At 36.7% G+C, this 18,283-nt stretch overlaps 1 protein-coding gene and 1 long non-coding RNA gene across 4 annotated transcripts in view; one reads left to right on the forward strand and one right to left on the reverse strand.

Moving 5' to 3' along the window:
- Nucleotides 1–18,283, reverse strand: part of FUT9 (fucosyltransferase 9) — a 120,398-nt gene that overhangs the window by 82,517 nt on the left and 19,598 nt on the right. The window lies entirely within an intron of this gene.
- LOC308193437 lies at nucleotides 450–12,560 on the forward strand. Its single transcript, XR_013949632.1, has 2 exons — nucleotides 450–6,108; nucleotides 6,411–12,560. It is a non-coding gene; the product is annotated as an uncharacterized lncRNA (long non-coding RNA).

The raw sequence follows: 18,283 nt of genomic DNA on the forward strand, positions 1-18,283 counted from the left end.
CATCAGCTTGTCAACGGGGCCTGTTGTCATCTCCACCCTGCGTGGCTTGCCTGGGACCACATGCCACCATTGCAGCCACTGCTCACCTTTATGATGTCTGCCCTTGGCGCCCAGTGCTCTGGCATTGATGAAGTCATAGCAGCACCATGGCAGTGAGCTCAGAACTTCTCAAACCCTGGAGACTGGTCCATGGTGGTCCCACAGGTCCTGCTGAACTCAAAACTCCATCTGTGAACCAGGAGTTGCCCATACCTCACACTACTCCAACACTGCCATAGGGACTGAACACGTGTATGAGGGTTTCTCAGTCAGATTCTGCTAATACTCCCTGTTTACCCATAGGCTAGCAGCTATTCTGTTCCAAGCCTCACCCCCCCCCCCCCCCCCCCCCCCCCCATCATGCTAACCCAGCTCTCGGCAAAGTCCCTAAACTGGGTCTCATAGGTCTCATAATTACAGAACAGTTGAAGTTGGATGGGATGTCTGCAGGCATCTGGTCCAATCCCCCTGCTCAAGCAGGGACACCTGGAATCCCAGGACCACAGATGACTATGGGTCACCTCCCGTATGGAGCACAATGGCCCCATGTTGCCTGTGACAGATCTACAAACCCTTACAATGAAAGACAGCTCTGAGGAGGTGAGCGTAAGTGATGTGCTCAAGACTTAGAGAAGAGTACAGGAAGTGACCATAGTTATGGTAAAGGAAGACTAATTTATCTCAACACAAAGTGGACTGCAGGGTGGCTTTTGTTTTAGGTGATGGTTATATCAGTTGGGTGAACCAACTGGTTCTATAAATGGCTTTCACAGAGATAACCAACAGAGAGTATTCTCTTCCTGAGATAGTCAGATCAGCATGGGGGAAGCATATATGTGCAGCATAGAATAAGAAAACTGTCAACCAATGAAATGAACTTTGAAGAGAACAAAGGGCTTCAAACCAGATAGCCTTTTACAGCAACAGGGGATGCCCAGCATCATGACAACAAACATATAGAGACCAGTAACAGGAATCACATTTGTATTGTGATCCAACTGCACGTTTTAGTTGCTATATTCCATTTGTATTTTTTATTTCAGTACACTGCTGTAACACTCTTGTAAATCAAAATCCAGTGTAATGTCAGATTATCTCCAAATAAGTAAATTTTGAATTAAACATCAAATCCTCATTATGTAAAATACCTAAAAGAACCTGGTCAGATAGTATTGGACTCTGACACTGCTAAACCTCACAGACTTACTGTTCCAGAGCAGTTTCTAGAATGGTTCCCCCTGATGGGATAAGAGGCAAGGAGGACAAATTTAAAAAAAAAAAAAAAAAAGACAACGTGACATTACATATGAACACAAGAAAACACTTTTTACAGTGTGGGTGGTAAAACACTGGAACAGGTTGCCCAGAGAGGTTGTAGAGCCTCCATACTTGGAGTTATTCAAAACCGGAGTGAACATAGTTGAGAACAACTTGCTCTGGCTCTTGCTCAGAGTTGGACTAGATGTCCTCAAGAGGTCCCTACCAATTTAAAGGATTTAGTGATTAGGCACAACAGGCAATTCAAAGGTGTGTTGCAAAGTGAAAGGGAGTAATAAAAACAAAATTGTCAAAGGAGCAAGAGGTGTCCAAGGCTCTTCATCTTGGCAAAAGTCTTCTATAAAACCTCACTCTTATAATTTGCACTTTAGATATATGAATACAGATAATGAATACAAATAAATACTAGTTGAAACATAAACTTAAGCCTAAAATGTGTGATTTTTCACACATTTGAAATGAAGCACTACACAGATGCGTGATACATCTGGATTACTCCTCAAGCCATTGAAGCAACTCTGCTAAAACTCCTCAGCCATTCAACAAAGATGAAATGTGCAGAACCATATGAGCATTGGAGACTGCATAAAATTCTGCAATACTGATCTGTGAAACACATGTAAGCCCCTAAATTGGGTAGTCAAATAATTAATTCTGTATCACCAGCCTCCTGTGGAGTGTGATTAAAGTGTGCTCAGATGCATGTTGCAGACTTGTCCGCCCAGCCCTTGTCTCCAGTTCTGGGGACAGCTCAAGGTCCCTGTTTGTGCCTACAGGTTATGACATCAAGATTCCAAACAACTTCAGTGACTGTAGCAGCACCCACATCAGAAGTTAAATTCTATTAAAGATGACACCACACAAGCAATAGTTAGGAAAAATAGAAAAGTGTGACAAATTGGATTCACTCCTGGCAAGATATGACATGCTTCACCTTTTGCCAATGACTGGTCTGAGGAAGGAATTGTGATGCAGCTTGATAATCTGTCAGGGGATATTGAGTGAAGAGAATAAGACAAACATTTCATGGAAGCAAAATAATCAAACCAATGAACAAACAAATCTACAAAATCTACACACTTTAGACAGAAAAAAAAGTCTCTATTATAGAACATAGTGACTGCAAAATTGCTGTCTTCAGCACAAATAAACTTTATCGTTATGTCAGAAACTTTAATTCTGACAGCAGAGCATAGTTACAAACCACAGTGTCTATCTGTAATCATTGATGAATTTTCGATATCCTAGTTTCAGACTACTCCATGCCCAGAAAAATGCTGAGACCATCAGTTTGCCTTGGTATGGCATCGAAGTCAAATGGCAACTGGCTTATTTACTTTCTCTAATTCATATGGCTGAAGAAGCTTCTTAAAATATTCAGTACTAATCTGTTTCTCTGAGAGACTGATGCCCACCATACCTACACTATTGTCTAATTAACAGGAGAGATAAAACACTTGTGTAACCAGGGCCAGCCATGAGCAAGGTGGAAAGATACTTCCCAGGCCAACTGAAGAGAGTAGAGGTTTTTATTAGTGGTTATATCTAAAGAAGAGTTAAGTATAGGGAGGAACTAGTGCTTGGAAACTACAGACTACAAGGGACTGACTGTAGATATGAACTTTAAACAAGAGGTAGAAGTTTCACTTTTGTTGTGGCAAATATTTCCAAGAACTTTCTTCTGAACTTATAAATAACTCTGACTTCCTTCTGTTCAGCTTCCACTGACTGTTCTCCTTTCCAAGGCTGATTGTGTCTATGTGCTACAGTTGTTAACTGCTCTTGCCTCAGTCCCTATGGAAATGGAAATAAATCTGAGATGATACTGAAAGGTTGCTAGGAAACAGCCACATGATGATGAGGAGGAGGAGACCAGTTTCCTGGTCTCTCTTCAGGGTATTTCTCTGCTGTTTGTCGATCAGGATGACCACTGATGATTTGCCAATTCCAGGTGCTACTATGGAATTCTATTAAAAAATAGATCAGGATTACTTTTTTTATACCTGTGCTTAGTAAGGCAAATGCAAAATTGTCTTTCTGACAAGATTTTGAAGCCTTTTCCAACTCAGCTGAAATGCACTGTACATGGAACTACTCTTAAAATTCATTCTAACTCAGGCTGATGCAGAATGCAACAAATTATTTGACAAGTTAATACATTTATTATATTTTATATAACTCTTTATAGCTTAGTCACAATGAATATTTGAGTGCCTTCCAGTAGTGCGTTAAGCAATGTGACTAATGCTTGTTACATGTTTATTCTTTCATTCCTCTCCCCAGGGGAAGATATGTCTACTGTGCAATGTTTTGTTTTACAATATACAATGCTTGTCTGACTGTTCATCTAAATGTTTATGTTACAGAAGGAAAGGTTAAGAAAATCCAATTTGCACGTGGAAAGGGAAGTGGCACTCAAACTTGTTCCTCCTGCAGAAGTTGATTTCTTAGTCCCAGAGTGGCCCCAGCAAAAGCACTCATTTCTATTTAACAAGATTTACCCTCCTTGCAAAGGTTTCTGTTTTCCAGTAAAACAAAATCGACAGTCACTGTTTTCATTTGGGGACTTCAGTTTAGATACTCTAAGCTCTGGCCACAAAAAGACCTAGAAAAACCTTACAACTTTGAATATGATTCGGTAGCTGATGAGAATGGAAATGATACTGCATAAACTACAGTACTTGGAAGAGCTCAAAATTCATCACAGCTCACAATTTTCTTACCAGAAAGACTGTTCCTCTTGTCATACAATGTTGTTGTAACCTGCAAAGGCACTGCAACCAGGAATCTTATCAAAGCTGAGTTTCTGATGGTATACACTTCAGGATAAATGCTTATTTATACAGGAAGCTTCTGAATATGAAAAACCTAAGGATTGGTGGTATCTAGACCCCTATAAGAAAACCAGATTCCTGGAGAAAATAATAACTGGGAAGGAAAAGAAGGGATTTGTGGTGATGTATTTTTAAAGTAGAAAGCTTTGGAATGACATTTTACTTTCCTTTCTTTTTTACTAATTTTTCAGTACAATGTATAATTATTTAATAATTGATTAATGTGATAAAATATAAGTCACTAGATTCTGATTTTAAACCTTTGCTCTGCTAAGTTTTTAGTGAACTGCAAACAATTTTGTAATAAGAAAGTATGAAAGAGATATCAATTTCAGTTTTATCTTTACATCTGCTCGATAAAGAGTATTTTGCCATAAAATTGTTACTCCGTGCTTTATGGTATTTTTATGCTTTAGTTGTATTACTGTTATTATTGTAGATTTTACATTTCAGATAATATAGTGTTTTGGAAAGCAACAGAAATGTCTTTGCCAATACCAGGCAGTATCATAAAGGCTCCAGAAGGTATGGCATAGCTTCTGGAGATCAGCTTTGTAGCAATCAAGACCACATACTTAGTGTAGAACATCTGGAATGGCCACTAGGCTCAGGATTTGCATGTTGGTGATATTCAAAGGGTTTGAACAGGTGTCAGAAAGTTCAGAAAAATGAACTGTATGCTTACCGCAATGAGTGGATCTCCAATGAGAAACTTGGTTTGTTAATATACACATCCCTCTCAGATGTCTTTATTTGCACAACTCATTTTTTTTTCTTTGCAATTTGCAATATTTTTAAATCAAAAAAGAGAGTAATGGATTAAACTTGTTTTTACAAGTATTTTCAAGGGAAAAAGTGATGACTACTGTAAAAGATTTTTTTTCCCTTTTCTTTTCTGTTCTCCCTTTATACATTAATGGATATTAATTATAGTTTGTCAAAACTGGATCTCTGAAATACTTAATCTTCTGGAAGAGTATAAAAATAAGCCTTTTGTCTATTATAATCTACTACAGGAAAAAAAAAAAAAAAGAATTCTGCTTTTCAGTCCTGTGTTTAAAAACATAACATCATTGGGATGTATGTAGGCAGATTAAGATTCCTTTTCACATTCTCTTACACCATGAAATGTAATTTGATGTGAGTAAATGTTGCTAAGAAGGCAGCTTTTGTGATCTCCCTAATTAAGTATAAGAAATCTGATCCTGATTGCATTGATGATAGTGAATAACATCATTTAGTTTAGATGCAGATGGGACCCATGGTTTAATTAATGTTGCAAGCAGCCATAGGATTGAATGGAGGTGTTGAAAAGAGTTTACTCTTAACTTCAGTGATACAAAGTTTGCCTCAGAAAAGCAAATTGCAAAAATGTGTAATTTGGAAAAAAAGTAGGAGGAAAAGTCAAAATATCCTGTAATCTACCTTTAAGAAAGAAATCTAAGTTACTGTAGAAATCTACTACTGTCCTTTTTCTTACATGACTATTCACATCTCTGATACTTCTTTATACTTTATTGCACTTTTAGATAAATGAGAATAAGTTTCTTTCAGATGTTTAGATGTCTCCTATTTTTTTTTTAGTTCATTCCTATCAGTCATAGCAACATCAGTCTCAAAGGACTAATATCAGAAAAATCTATTTGTACTGGAGTCTACTTTATAACATATGCTTTCAAAAACTTCCTTGTTATAGCAGCCATTGTAACATCTGTATAACACCTGATACAGCTTTATTTTCCCTTTCTAGGTACCAGAAGAACTGTAATTGAAGATCACCTGTTTATTTGTCTACCATCTTTGGGTTTGACCCTTTCCATGAGAAACCTGCCATTATATTTGTCTGAGTTTGAAAAAAAAAAGTTTATTTTTCCTGTTTTCATCAGGCAATGTTTATATCTTAGGAAGTAAATGTCTCCCTGGTCAAGCTCCCTCCACACATGCATCGAAATATCTGGTATCGATTTTGATCCCTTCTATTTATGTAAAATTTATTCTATCAGGAAAATGATCAGAAAAGCCTTAGTGTGATGATCAGAAGAGGGTTGGTTGTTCTTGGGAAAAGTTAAGAGGCCTATTAAAGAATAGAATGAGAGGGTTTGTTATTACTTTTTACGAATATAACAGAGTAAACATGCGAGTTAAAAGACATACATTGAAGAATGATTAAAAAATTGATAATTTAGTGACTAAATTCTACTAAGTACCTATTATATCTTTAATTCAAACTGCAAAACTTCTATTTTTCTGTTAATTAAGGTTCCGGACTCGTTCTGAATTCAGATGAAATTTGGATTGCAACCTCAGACCTGATTCATGACCTCTTTCTATAAAAAAAGATCTTGTAAGGACTCAGTCAAACACTATTAGTTATAACATTTTTTATTTTTTGTTACCAGGTTTATAAATCAAAAATTTTATTATTATTCTGGCATATGTGTTTTGTCCTTTTCTCCTACACATTCATCAACATTAAAAAGAGATTCTATATTTCCAAAAGAGGCAATTGATATATTGTTCACTCTGAAAATAAAAACATATGCAACAATCAAGTACTATTAAGGTATTTTTCAAATGAAATGAAAACCATAAGAGAATGCTATAGCAATGATATGTTCCAAACAACAAACTCCTGTGAATCCTTGTAGAATGCAAATTCATAGAATGTCAGCTGTGACAAACAGTCAAATAAAACTGACATTCTGTTATTTCTCTAACTTTCCAATTTTCACACTTTTTAATAGCAATGCAACTATTCATGCATGTGAGATTATTATATTAATGATTGCATGCAGTGATAATTGATATTACTGAGCTGTTAGTGGAACATTTATTCATCAACTGATAATGTCTCAATTAAAAACCTACACACAAAATAAATGGGACAGCTACCATCAAGAGTTATAATGATGGGGACTAAATCTGTTACCTGTAAAAAAAAAAAAAAAGCAATAAAAAACAGTAAACAGCACTGTCACCATACATGTTGACTGCATCCTAACTTAGTATTTACTCTAAAAATATCTTGGTATGTATGGGCATCACTTTCAATAAAAAAGGCTGTGAACATAATTTTAGATTGCTGGCTAACAGCCAGCCAACTCTTTTTTCAGTGCAGCTTCGTCACAGTACAGCTGCTCTTTGAATGTTCTTCAAAGTGTTATAGAATGTGATTTACCCCTGCAATATTTGATTTTGGATGTATGGCCCTGTAGAAGTTATGTAGAGTCAGATGCACTGAAGGATCACTTCTTTAAACTTGGAAGGATACAAAGCAGAGAAAGTATTGAGCTACTAAATATCACCATTAAGCAGGAAATACACATGCAACTAGAATACCTAAATTTATGTACCAATTACAAGCAGTGTTTGCATGCTTAATTGGCTTTCCTCAAAGGCTTACCCACCTCTTTTTATGCTCCCAATTATGCAGACAATTGCTATTATTAGGCAAGCAGTACAGATGTATCTGTCAGAAAATTCTTGTAAATCTCAGAAGGTTGTTTGAAAGTGGTAGGCTTTTTACTTCCAGTCTCAGACAAGAGGCTCTGAAGGTTTGGAAGAGTAAATATCCTCTCCTGTGTCAGGTGTCTGTTATGGAATTTGGGATCTTCCAAAAAAAATCAAATTTTACTCCACTGAAATCAATGAGAACTTCACAACTTCCTTCCTGTCTCTCCAGCAGTGACATTCTGCAGGAGAACACTCTGAAAACTGAGTAATAGAGATACCATTTTTTTGTGTTAGCTTTTGTGGATCTTTATGCTGTAATAAGTTTATGGGGCCTGAGTACTAAAGGGGTTAGTGGATCTTATAGCTGGACCTCTCTCAACAAAGTTCTTGGGTAGTCTGGGGAAGTCCCTGCTGACCGGAAGCTAGCCAATGTTATACCAATTTACAAGAAGGGCCTGAGGAAAGACCCAGGAAACTACAGACCTGTTAGTCTAATCTCAATACTTGGAAAAGTATTGAGAACGTTATCCTAGTTGCTACTGAAAGTCATCTGAAGAACAAAGCTATTATCATGCATAGTCAACATAGGTTCATGAAGGGAAAATCCTGCCTTAGTAATTTGATCACCTTCTATGATAATGTCACCTGCTTGTTGGATGAAGGGAAGGCAGTGGATGTAATCTTTCTTTTGTTGTTGTTGTTGTTGTTGTTGTTGTTGTTGTTGTTGTTGTTATTATTATTATTATTTTATAAGACCTTTGATACCATTCCTTATGGTGTTCTGAATAAATTGTCCAACTGTGAGATAAACAGGTCCATGCTACACTGGATGATGTGCTGGCTCAACGATAGAGCTCAAAGAGTTGTAGTGAATGGGGCTATATCTAGCTGTCAGCCGGTCACTAACAGTGTTCCCCAGACCTCAATTCTAGGGTCAGTTCTGTTCAGCATTTTTATCAATGATCTGGATGCAGGAGTGGAATGAGTCTCAGGAAGTTTGCTGATGATACTAAACTGGGAGGTGCTGTTGTTTCTCTGGAAGGATGAGAGGCCTTGCAGAGGGATCTAGATAGACTGAAGTGCTGGGCAATCATCAATGGCATGAAACTCATCAAAGGAAAATGCTGGCTTCTTCACCTGGTACACAGTAATGTTGGACATAGGTACAGACTGGGAGACACGTGGCTGGAGAGCACCTCAGCAGAAAGGGATCTAGGGGTGGTAGTTGACAGCAGGCTCAACCCGAGTCAGTATTGTGTCCTGGCGGCCAGGAGGGCAAACTGTATTTTGGGATGCATTTAAACACACCACAGCCAGCTGGTCAAAAGAGGTGATTCTCCTGCTATATCTAGCGTTGTTGTGGCCTCAGCTTGGTTATTTTGTACGGTTCTGGTCTCCACAATATTAAAAGGGTATTAAGATACTTGAAATCACCCAGAGGAGGATAACAAAGAAGCTTTTAAAAGGGCTGGAAGGAGAGGGCGAAGACACCTGGGTTGTCTGCTCTGGAGAACAGGAGGCTAAGAAGCAATCTCATTGCTCTTCCTGAGGATGGAAAGCAGAAAGGGAGGTGCTGGTCTCTTCTTCCTGGTAACCAATGATGTCCTGATGTGCAGGAATGGCACAAAGCTGCACCAGGAGAGGTTTAGACTGGACACTAGGAAAAATTTATTTTATTTCTAATACAGCGTATTAGAAATATGCTGTAACTTTTGGTTAGCCCTGAAGTGGTCAGGCAGTTGGACTTAATAACCTCTGTAGGTCCTTTCCAACTGAACTATTCTATTCTATTCTATTCTATTCTATTCTATTCTATTCTATTCTATTCTATTCTATTCTATTCTATTCTATTCTATTCTATTCTATTCTATTCTATTCTATTCTATTCTATCCTACTCTATCCTACTCTATCCTACTCTATCCTACTCTATCCTACTCTACTCTACTCTACTCTACTCTATATGCTATGCTATGCCATGCTATCCTATCCTATCCTATCCTACCCTATCCTATCCTATCCTACCCTACCCTACCCTACCCTACCCTATCCTATCCTATCCTATCCTATCCTATCCTATCCTATCCTATCCTATCCTATCCTATCCTATCCTATCCTATCCTACCCTATCCTATCCTATCCTATCCTATCCTATCCTATCCTATCCTATCCTATCCTATCCTATCCTATCCTAATGTTACAAATATATGCTAATCACCAAAGTTTTGGCAATATGGTACAGAGCTATTCACGAATGGGAATACATCCTATAACATTTTGTATAAGATGGGATTGCTTCCATTTCCAGTGATTTTGAGAAGACTGCTACAAATTATGGAAAATGAAAAATTGGGGGTATTTGGGAGAGGATGACAGTTAAAGAAAACAGTATGTTTGTTCTTTTTACATTAGATTAACTTGCCATTTGCATTGGTTTAGTTGAGGAGTCCCTCTAGAAGAGGATATACATCTGTTTCCAGATGTTCCAACTCTGTCATCCAGAGTTTCCATCTGTTCAAAGAACCAAAACAATTGTAATTTGGGTCAAAGATGCTGCATTCACATTATATTTTACGTGGTAGCAAGGGAAAGTGTGCTGCAATACTATTACAACAGGGTAAAGCAAAACCCACCATGTATTTACATTGAAAAGCAGAAACAAAGCATAACAAGCACTTAGCAATAATAAAAGCTGAGACGTGGAAATCAGGGCTGATGTAATTTGAAATTTCTACATGATGGGATGCAGGAAAAGTTAAATTTTACAGCAGCACAGTCAATGCTTTGACCAGATCTAGCAAATCAAGCACTACGTGTCTCTGGGGAACAATTATATCCAATAGCATTTAAAAAAATGTTTTCCAAATACAAAATATATTTAAAAAATTGGGATCTCATAGAGATTCCCCAGCTTGTTAAATTCATTTGTGGTAGTTTCATACTTTGTGGAAAAGAGCAGACAAACTGGGACTTTTCTGAGGGATTGTGCTGGTTTCCTGGCCACTTCCAATGCAAACAAGATCTTTATTCAGTAGCAGTAGAGGAGACAGATATCAGCTGTCTGGACAGTTTTCTGTGTTTATTCTTTCCCCAATGCTAGTTTGACTTATTCCCTTCTTCATTGCCAACTGCTCTTCAATCACTTTTCCATGTCATATGTTTTTCTTTGCTATAATGTTTCTTACTGCATCATGAAACTTGCAGTGAAAATACATTACAATACAAGAGGAGAAAGCAGCTAAAGGAATCATCCTAGGCAATAACATAAAAAAAAAAATCAAGAAAAAAACAGTAGGTCTGTTTGACATCATCAGCACCCCCCTGCAGAGAGCCACCAAGAAGATCAAGGGACTGGAGTGCTTCTTCTATGAGGAGAAGCTGAGAGAGCTGGGACTGTAGAGCCTGGAAAAGAGAAGGCTCAGAAAAGCTCTTGTCAAAGTGTATATAATACCTGAAGGGAGAATGCAACGAAGACAGAGCCAGGCTCTTTTCATTGGTGCCCAGCACCAGGAAAAGAGGCAATGGGCAAAATTGGAACACAGGAGGTTCCCTCTAAACATCAGGAAGCATTTCTATACTGTGCAGGTGACCGAGCCCTGGAACAGGTTGCCCAGTGTGGTTGTGGAGTCTCCGTCCTTGGAGCCATATGAACATGGTCCTGGGCAACCTGCTGTAGGTGTCCCTGCTTGAGCAAGGGGCTTGGACTAGATGACCTCCAGAGGTCTCTTCCAACCTCAAGTATTTTGTGATTCTGTGATCATGTCATAGAATGAGAAAGAATAAGAAGGCTGAGTTAGAAACAGTGAGTTTGTATTTGTGCGTACGTTTTTTTCAATTATTTCCTCCTCTCCCAATCCTTCCTCTCATCATTCCCTGCTAAATACTTCTTCAAGTAATATTTCATTCTCATTCTTGCTGTAAAAAGACCAAATCATTAGCAGAGGAATGTCTGCTTCTCTGGTGAGTCAGAGTCAAATTCCCTCTTTGGTTCCTATCATCCCCAAAACGTGTTTCGACCTTGTCCTTCTCCAGTCTGGGCATCACACAGACTTCTGATATGTGGGTGCACGTGGCTGTGCTCATGAAAAGGAAAAAAATCATGTTTAGAAAGAAATAAATACTGCAAGTCACTTGATAGCCTCATCCACCTCTCCTAACCACAAACCTTCATCCCCAGGAGATGTGTTTTGTATTAATTATCCTACGTTATGCTGCCATCAGTTATAAAGATGATGAAAGTTGTGGCCTTTGTGAGGTTGTTATTGACAAGTTTCACTGTGCCTCAGTGATGAATAGATCTTATTTTTTGCCTCCCACGCCTGTTTCCAGGCACATAAAACAATACTTAACCTTCAGGGTATGTCACATATTCAGCTATGATTCTCTGTTAATTAGACACCGTTTGTATTTATAGGAATGCCCCTTTTTATTGGGTTTGAATATCTTTGCTTAAGCATGCTTTATGTAACAATTATTGAATTTGAGTTCTCTACAAACTAGCCATAATTCAGTTTCCTTTCTGTGCTTACATAAAATACTATTAGCAGCTTCTTTAGGTAAACAGAAAAATGTGTAAAATGTATCATTAGCTGGGATATAAAAAATGAAATGTTTCTGTAGAGTAACTAGTTTTGATTATGCCTGCTTTTCCCACACGTTTTTCAATCTATTTTCAGCTCTCTTCTCATAGGCACAAGGGATTCTGCACTATAATAGCTTCTTCCCTATCCTCAAAGGAAATAAAACTGATAACACCCTTTTCTATTAAGCAAGCAGAGAAGTCAGTATGCTGACAAGATGTTAATTTTTTAAGTTTTCTCATTTCCTTTTTTTTTTTCTTTTTTTTTTCTCACGCTACTTCATTGTAGATAATTGGGCCTGTGTGCGTGTTTGTAGTTTTAAACCCAGACAGCAGTTGTATTGTCACTTGTTTTCCTCATCTAAAATATTTGTAAATTCATCCATTAACACTTCAAACATTCATTTATATATATATATGACATGGGATTATCATATATTTAGTTTTTATTCATTTAAAAATATTATGCTGTGTTAATTCTTCAAAGGAATACCAAATCATTCAATTATGTCCTTAAATGTAGCTTTTTCTTGTTTTGGAGGAAAGCCAGTTTCCCACTCTTTGCTTTCTGCCTCACTGTCCCTGTCCACTTATTCTAGTGGTCATGAAAAGAGTTTTTCTTTCATGACTGCTTCAACATTGAGTGTTCCTCTCTTGTTAAAGAAAAGTCAAGCATTTCATACTAAAAACTAAACTGACATTTTTATTATAGTGTTGATTCTGCTGAGTGAGAAGACCTCAGACAAAGGAAGCTTGTACAAGCAAGCTATTCACATGAGGTACTTGGTTTCTTGGGAATGGGAAAAGCTTTACCTATTGTCAACTAGGGGCTGCAAAACAGAGCAAAACTGAATGCAGTAACAGCACCTCAGATTTCCCAAGCTGAAAGCAAGAGTGATCAGTTAACAACACTAACATTGACCCTTTATAGGTAGGAGATTATGAAGCTGAATATCAAACAATAAATAATAACGTAGGTCAGGCTACATGATGCAATATTAGCTCTTCTTAGCTTTTAATGCTACCTTCATGAAAAAAAAAGAAGAAAAAAAAAAGGTACAGAGAATACTGAAAATGCCATAATCACAGAAGGGTCAGTAAACAGATTGTTCCCTGCTAATAAGAATGCCATCAAGACTCAAATTGGGATGAAAAATAAATAATAATAAAAAATAATAATGTGCCTTTGGTAATAAGTCAAGATTTAGGAATTACCGTGTTGCCTAATTCAGTCTCCAAACACAGTCTCCAACTTGAGCTAATTCATCTATTCATTAAGGATTAAAAAGAAATTATATTTGGCATTAAATAGAACTAGTAGGCTTTTTTGTTGTTGTTTTGTTATTATTATTCATTAATTTGTTTGGACAGCATTAGTCCTGCACATTTAGATGCTGTTGCAAGGACCTGAGGGATGAAATCTGTCAGGGTCAATCAGGATCTCTTTGTCAGGAGATTTCCTTCCTATGCCCATTTCTTTAGCCAGTCTAATGTTCTCTCAGTGCTCTTGACCAGGACTCAAGAATTACTAGCTACCTCCTGTCTGACAATGATGATACCCAAATCTAAGCATGAACAGTTTCTAAATTTGATCTAGAGAGAGGACTATCTCTTCTTACTTAACTTTATCTGTCCAGTTTTAGTTCCATTCACTGCTAATGAAAATAAATAAAAATAAAAATAATATTAAAAATAGTTTACATAATATAATATCTTTAGCATAAAAGAGGTTTATTTTTTTCCCATTGAATAAGAGGAACAAGCATCTATAGGGAAGTAACTAGTATCTACTCATCATTTAATATATGTAAGAAGTGTCATCTCATAAACATCTTGCAATGTTGTCTAGCATGTTTCTGATTAATGGAGTATGTGTCAAATGTTGGAACAGAGGAAGGGAAGACAGACCTCTGGCTTTCTTTGGGAATGTAATGCTTTTTGTGTTATTTTTATTCCTTCACTGACAGTAGCACTTCCATATGTAAAATTGGAGAATCATCTATTTCATCTTGCTTAATGACTTCTTAATATAAAATAAGTACCCCCTGGAGCAGAAGCCAAGGTTTCCTCTTTTTATCTGATCATCCTATCTTAAATAGAGAGTAAAACTGTCTTTTACTTATTCTTGACTACATGTATATCACTCTCTTTGCTGAACAATACTTTAACAGACAGTTAAACAGACAGCTAAAGGGATGGAATAAATGAGAATATCCCGTGGGATATTCAAGAAGTGGGAAGGGCGAAGGAAAGTGGATTTCCCTCATTCAATGAGGTAGCTTGGGTGAATCCGCCATTAAAAAAAAAAACAAATCAACATGACCACTTCTGCTGCCATCCTTTGGCTTTCTTTTTTCTCAAGCATGGTCCAGCTCAGTCTTTTCTAGTACTTACTATGTGACTGCCCTCAGAAGGAGGTTTTTGCTTGAACCTGAGAGACAGTTGCACTTCTATGCCTCAGAAATAGGGCTATATAAGCAAGGTACATGGTGCCTCTCTCTTCATAAATCATTTGTCCCATAGAATTTATGCTACTAGATCGATTTTTTTTATAGATCTACTTTCCTTTGCTAGTAATTGTAAAGGCAATTTCTATTTCTCTAACTTAAAACACATTTAGAAATGATTTTGGTAATTCTGTCATTGCGTCATCAACAATTTCATCTTCAGCGCCTGTTACAGTCTTCAATATCTCTTATTTGCTAATACTGTTTGATTTCATTTCTTCAGTCTACAATTGTTTTCATTAAGTCCCTTATTTGAATGAACATTCTCAATCTGTTACATACTGCCATTATTCTTAGTCAGTTAAAATACCCCCCACCAAAACAAACAAACAAACAAAAAAAAAACCACAACCTTTTTATCCCTGCATCTTAGCACAGCATTGAAAGATTATTAAATTATCCTATTTGAATGATAAGTTCACTGTAAATTCTTACTGATAAAAATCTTTCATCAAAAGGAAACAAATCCTCTTGGACATAAAACTGTCATTCACCAACCTAGTTTCTCTCAATATTCTTAAAAAAATAGACAAACGAAACCTCCAGTATGCTGTTTCACATGAAAATGTTACCTTCCTGAGAAAATGGCTGAGCAGACATATTCAAAACCATTCAACTACAGTAAAATTTTAGGTTTTACAGATGAACTACAAAGCACTGAAAAATGAAAAGTCACATCTTAAACTTGTTTGTTTAAATCTTTGTTTGTCTAAGAGTTTATTTAGACTTTAAACAAAGTCTGTTCCTTGCAAAACACAAACAAGCAAAAAAATAAAAAAATTGAAAAGCTAAATCCCCTCACAAAACTACCTGTGTGAACAGCAACATAAGCTATCTCCATTCAAAACTCAGTAAGAAACTCTTCCCTTCCCTCCCCTTCCCTTCCTTTTTTTTTATTTTTTATTTTCTTTGTTTTAATTATTCTGTTTATTTAAGCAAGAAACTTCTAAAGTTAGAGTTAAAAATATATTCTTAATTATTAGTGCAGTAATTTCACTGAGAAAACAGACAACTTACATTTAGTATCACAGCAAGAGGTTTTAGTATTACCTGCAAAAATATGTACTGAACTGAGTTTAAATACTTCATTACATAAATAAAAATAATTTTTGCTGTAAAGAGAGTGAGAATCAAAACCAGAATAAATTTGAAGTGCTGATAGAAAATTGATTATGTTGACCATACCCCAGCAATTTTCTAAAACTAGTATTGAGATCTACTTCTGTGTGCAAAATTTCACATTATTTAGAATAAATGTATCTATATTCAGCATAATTTAGTTTCATTTAACACTTACTACATATCTATATGAAGAAAAAATACATTTTAATCCAAAGAACACATCATTACATAGTCATAAAAATAATCATAATTTCCAAGGACTGAAATTTATCACTTTTACTAAGACTTGGCAAGTTGGAAAATGGACTTATAACTATACCAAGGTTATAAAACACAGAAATCAAATCACATTGAAAACAACATTTAAAGCTTCTTAAACAGCATACAGCAAACAGACAAATGTTAATTGTGGAATATTTTGGCTAGGAATTAGGACAGACCTTCTTTTGTTTTGTGAAAAAAATGTGTTCCCTTCATTAGAAAATAGCTTAGAAAGCAAATTTATTCAGCAGGCTTGAACAGTAGATGATCAATGTTTCTTGGGGGACAGGTGTTACAGGGGACTTTCCACTCCCTTTGAAAATGTGCTTATTTACAAGGGTCAGCTCTGCAGTCTCTGTGAATAAGCAGTTCTATTATCCTGCACCTTCCAAGACTATTTTGGGAGCCTGGTAGGGTGTTAGTGAAGGACAGTGATGTTAAAACTTCTCACTTCATCTCTGTGTCGAGTTCCTCATGACAGTTCCCAAGCTGATGGGTGTCTACAGATAGGCCCAGAGGGCATCCAGAGGAGCTGTGAGTGCTGCTGCTGGTTACTGTGACCCAGCATTACCAGCTTCAAAGCAACAGGGAGTAGCAGAACTTCAGGACATGAAGGACTGTGTCTTTCTCTGGATGCCCCAATATATCCATGATACTCTGACTTTCCATAAGGCACTGAGTTACACAGAGCAATGGGAATGACCCTGTGAAGGTATTTCCTAGAGGCCTGACACTGGTGCCTGCAAGGATCCTTAAACTGAAATAACAGAAAGAGTACAAAGCAAAATTCTCTTCCCATAATACTATTTGCTGAAGCCTGAAGCAAAATTGTGTTAACTGCAAAAGAAAACCAGCATTTAGGAAGACAGTATCTTTCAAAATACATATTGAAACTGAATATTCTCTCAGTACTCTGATGTCTGATCTCCACCATAATTCTTCTGAATCTCATACAGTGGCAACTTGTAAAGATTGGCTGGCAACAGAACAGTAACTCAAAACATTCTCAGTCTTGAAACATTAGTAAAATTGTGAAAGCTAGCTAAAATCTGTATTTATTTGCATAAAGTCCTTCAATAGACATAACAGGACATGACCACAGCAGTCTTTGAGTCATGTAGAGAATACACTGTTGGGCTACAAACTTGTCAGGTATCACATTAAATGAACTGAGATTTTCTGTTTTGAAGATCTATTTGCCTGACAAAAAGGTCTGCAAACCAGAACCCATTTTAATGAGGCTGTAACAAAACACATAAAATCACAGTGTGACCTAAAATCCAATAAACTGAATAAAAAAAAACCCAAATATTTTCCTGCAAATATCAGAAAGAAATAAATTCCTGAATTTCACTGATCCATAAGAGTTTGGAATACCATGGTCTGAAATGTAATATAGGCATAAATTTTACAATGGAAATGATTACTGCTTGTGGGTGTTATTCCCAGAAAAAAAAATATGAAAATGCCATTAATTTCTAAAATATCAAGTGGATTTAAATTGTTACAGCACAGTGTTGGTAATAATTTAACAAAATGCAGATGCTTATGCAATTACAAGTTCCAAAAACAATAAAAAACACATAAGGCTAAAACTCAGATAATCCATTGTGATTAATGATAAAAGAGATGACTTAGTAAACATGAAGTGTAAGTCATAGAAATGCTACTACTTTTTTCTCCTAACGAAAACTCAAACAAGAACCTCTTCTGTGAAAGAGAGAAATGATCAGATACACAAGATATTAAACAATATATTCTCTGTCCATATGGGGGGCTCAGAATGAATGTTGGCAGTACACAGCCAGAGACTTGAGTATTTTCCAAGTGAAAGTGATAGTCAGAGGGACAATTTCCAAGTGGCATGTGCTCATGTGCAGACCTTTAGCTCCTCATAATACTCTTTTTGCTCTCAAAACCGCAGTAGAAAAGTGTACATCCCTACTACTCTGCCCCCCCCCCAGCTATTTTTGTTACAGTTGAGCACCCAGTGATTCATACTCCTTTCTCCTGTTATTTTCTTAAGTTATAATTTCAACCTGCCTCCACTGATGCTTATCAAAACTTTCAGCAACTTCTGCAAAAGCAAAATAGAAAACACAGATGAAAATACTTGACCATCTGGGAACATACAGCAGAATAAGTACTATGAATGAAGCAGCTATATACAAAGAGCAAGACCTAATGAGCAAGTAAAATATGCAGAAAATCA

The sequence above is a fragment of the Anser brachyrhynchus genome (genome assembly GCF_964034855.1).
Source record: "Anser brachyrhynchus genome assembly, chromosome: 3".
NCBI classification, from domain to species: domain Eukaryota; kingdom Metazoa; phylum Chordata; class Aves; order Anseriformes; family Anatidae; genus Anser; species Anser brachyrhynchus.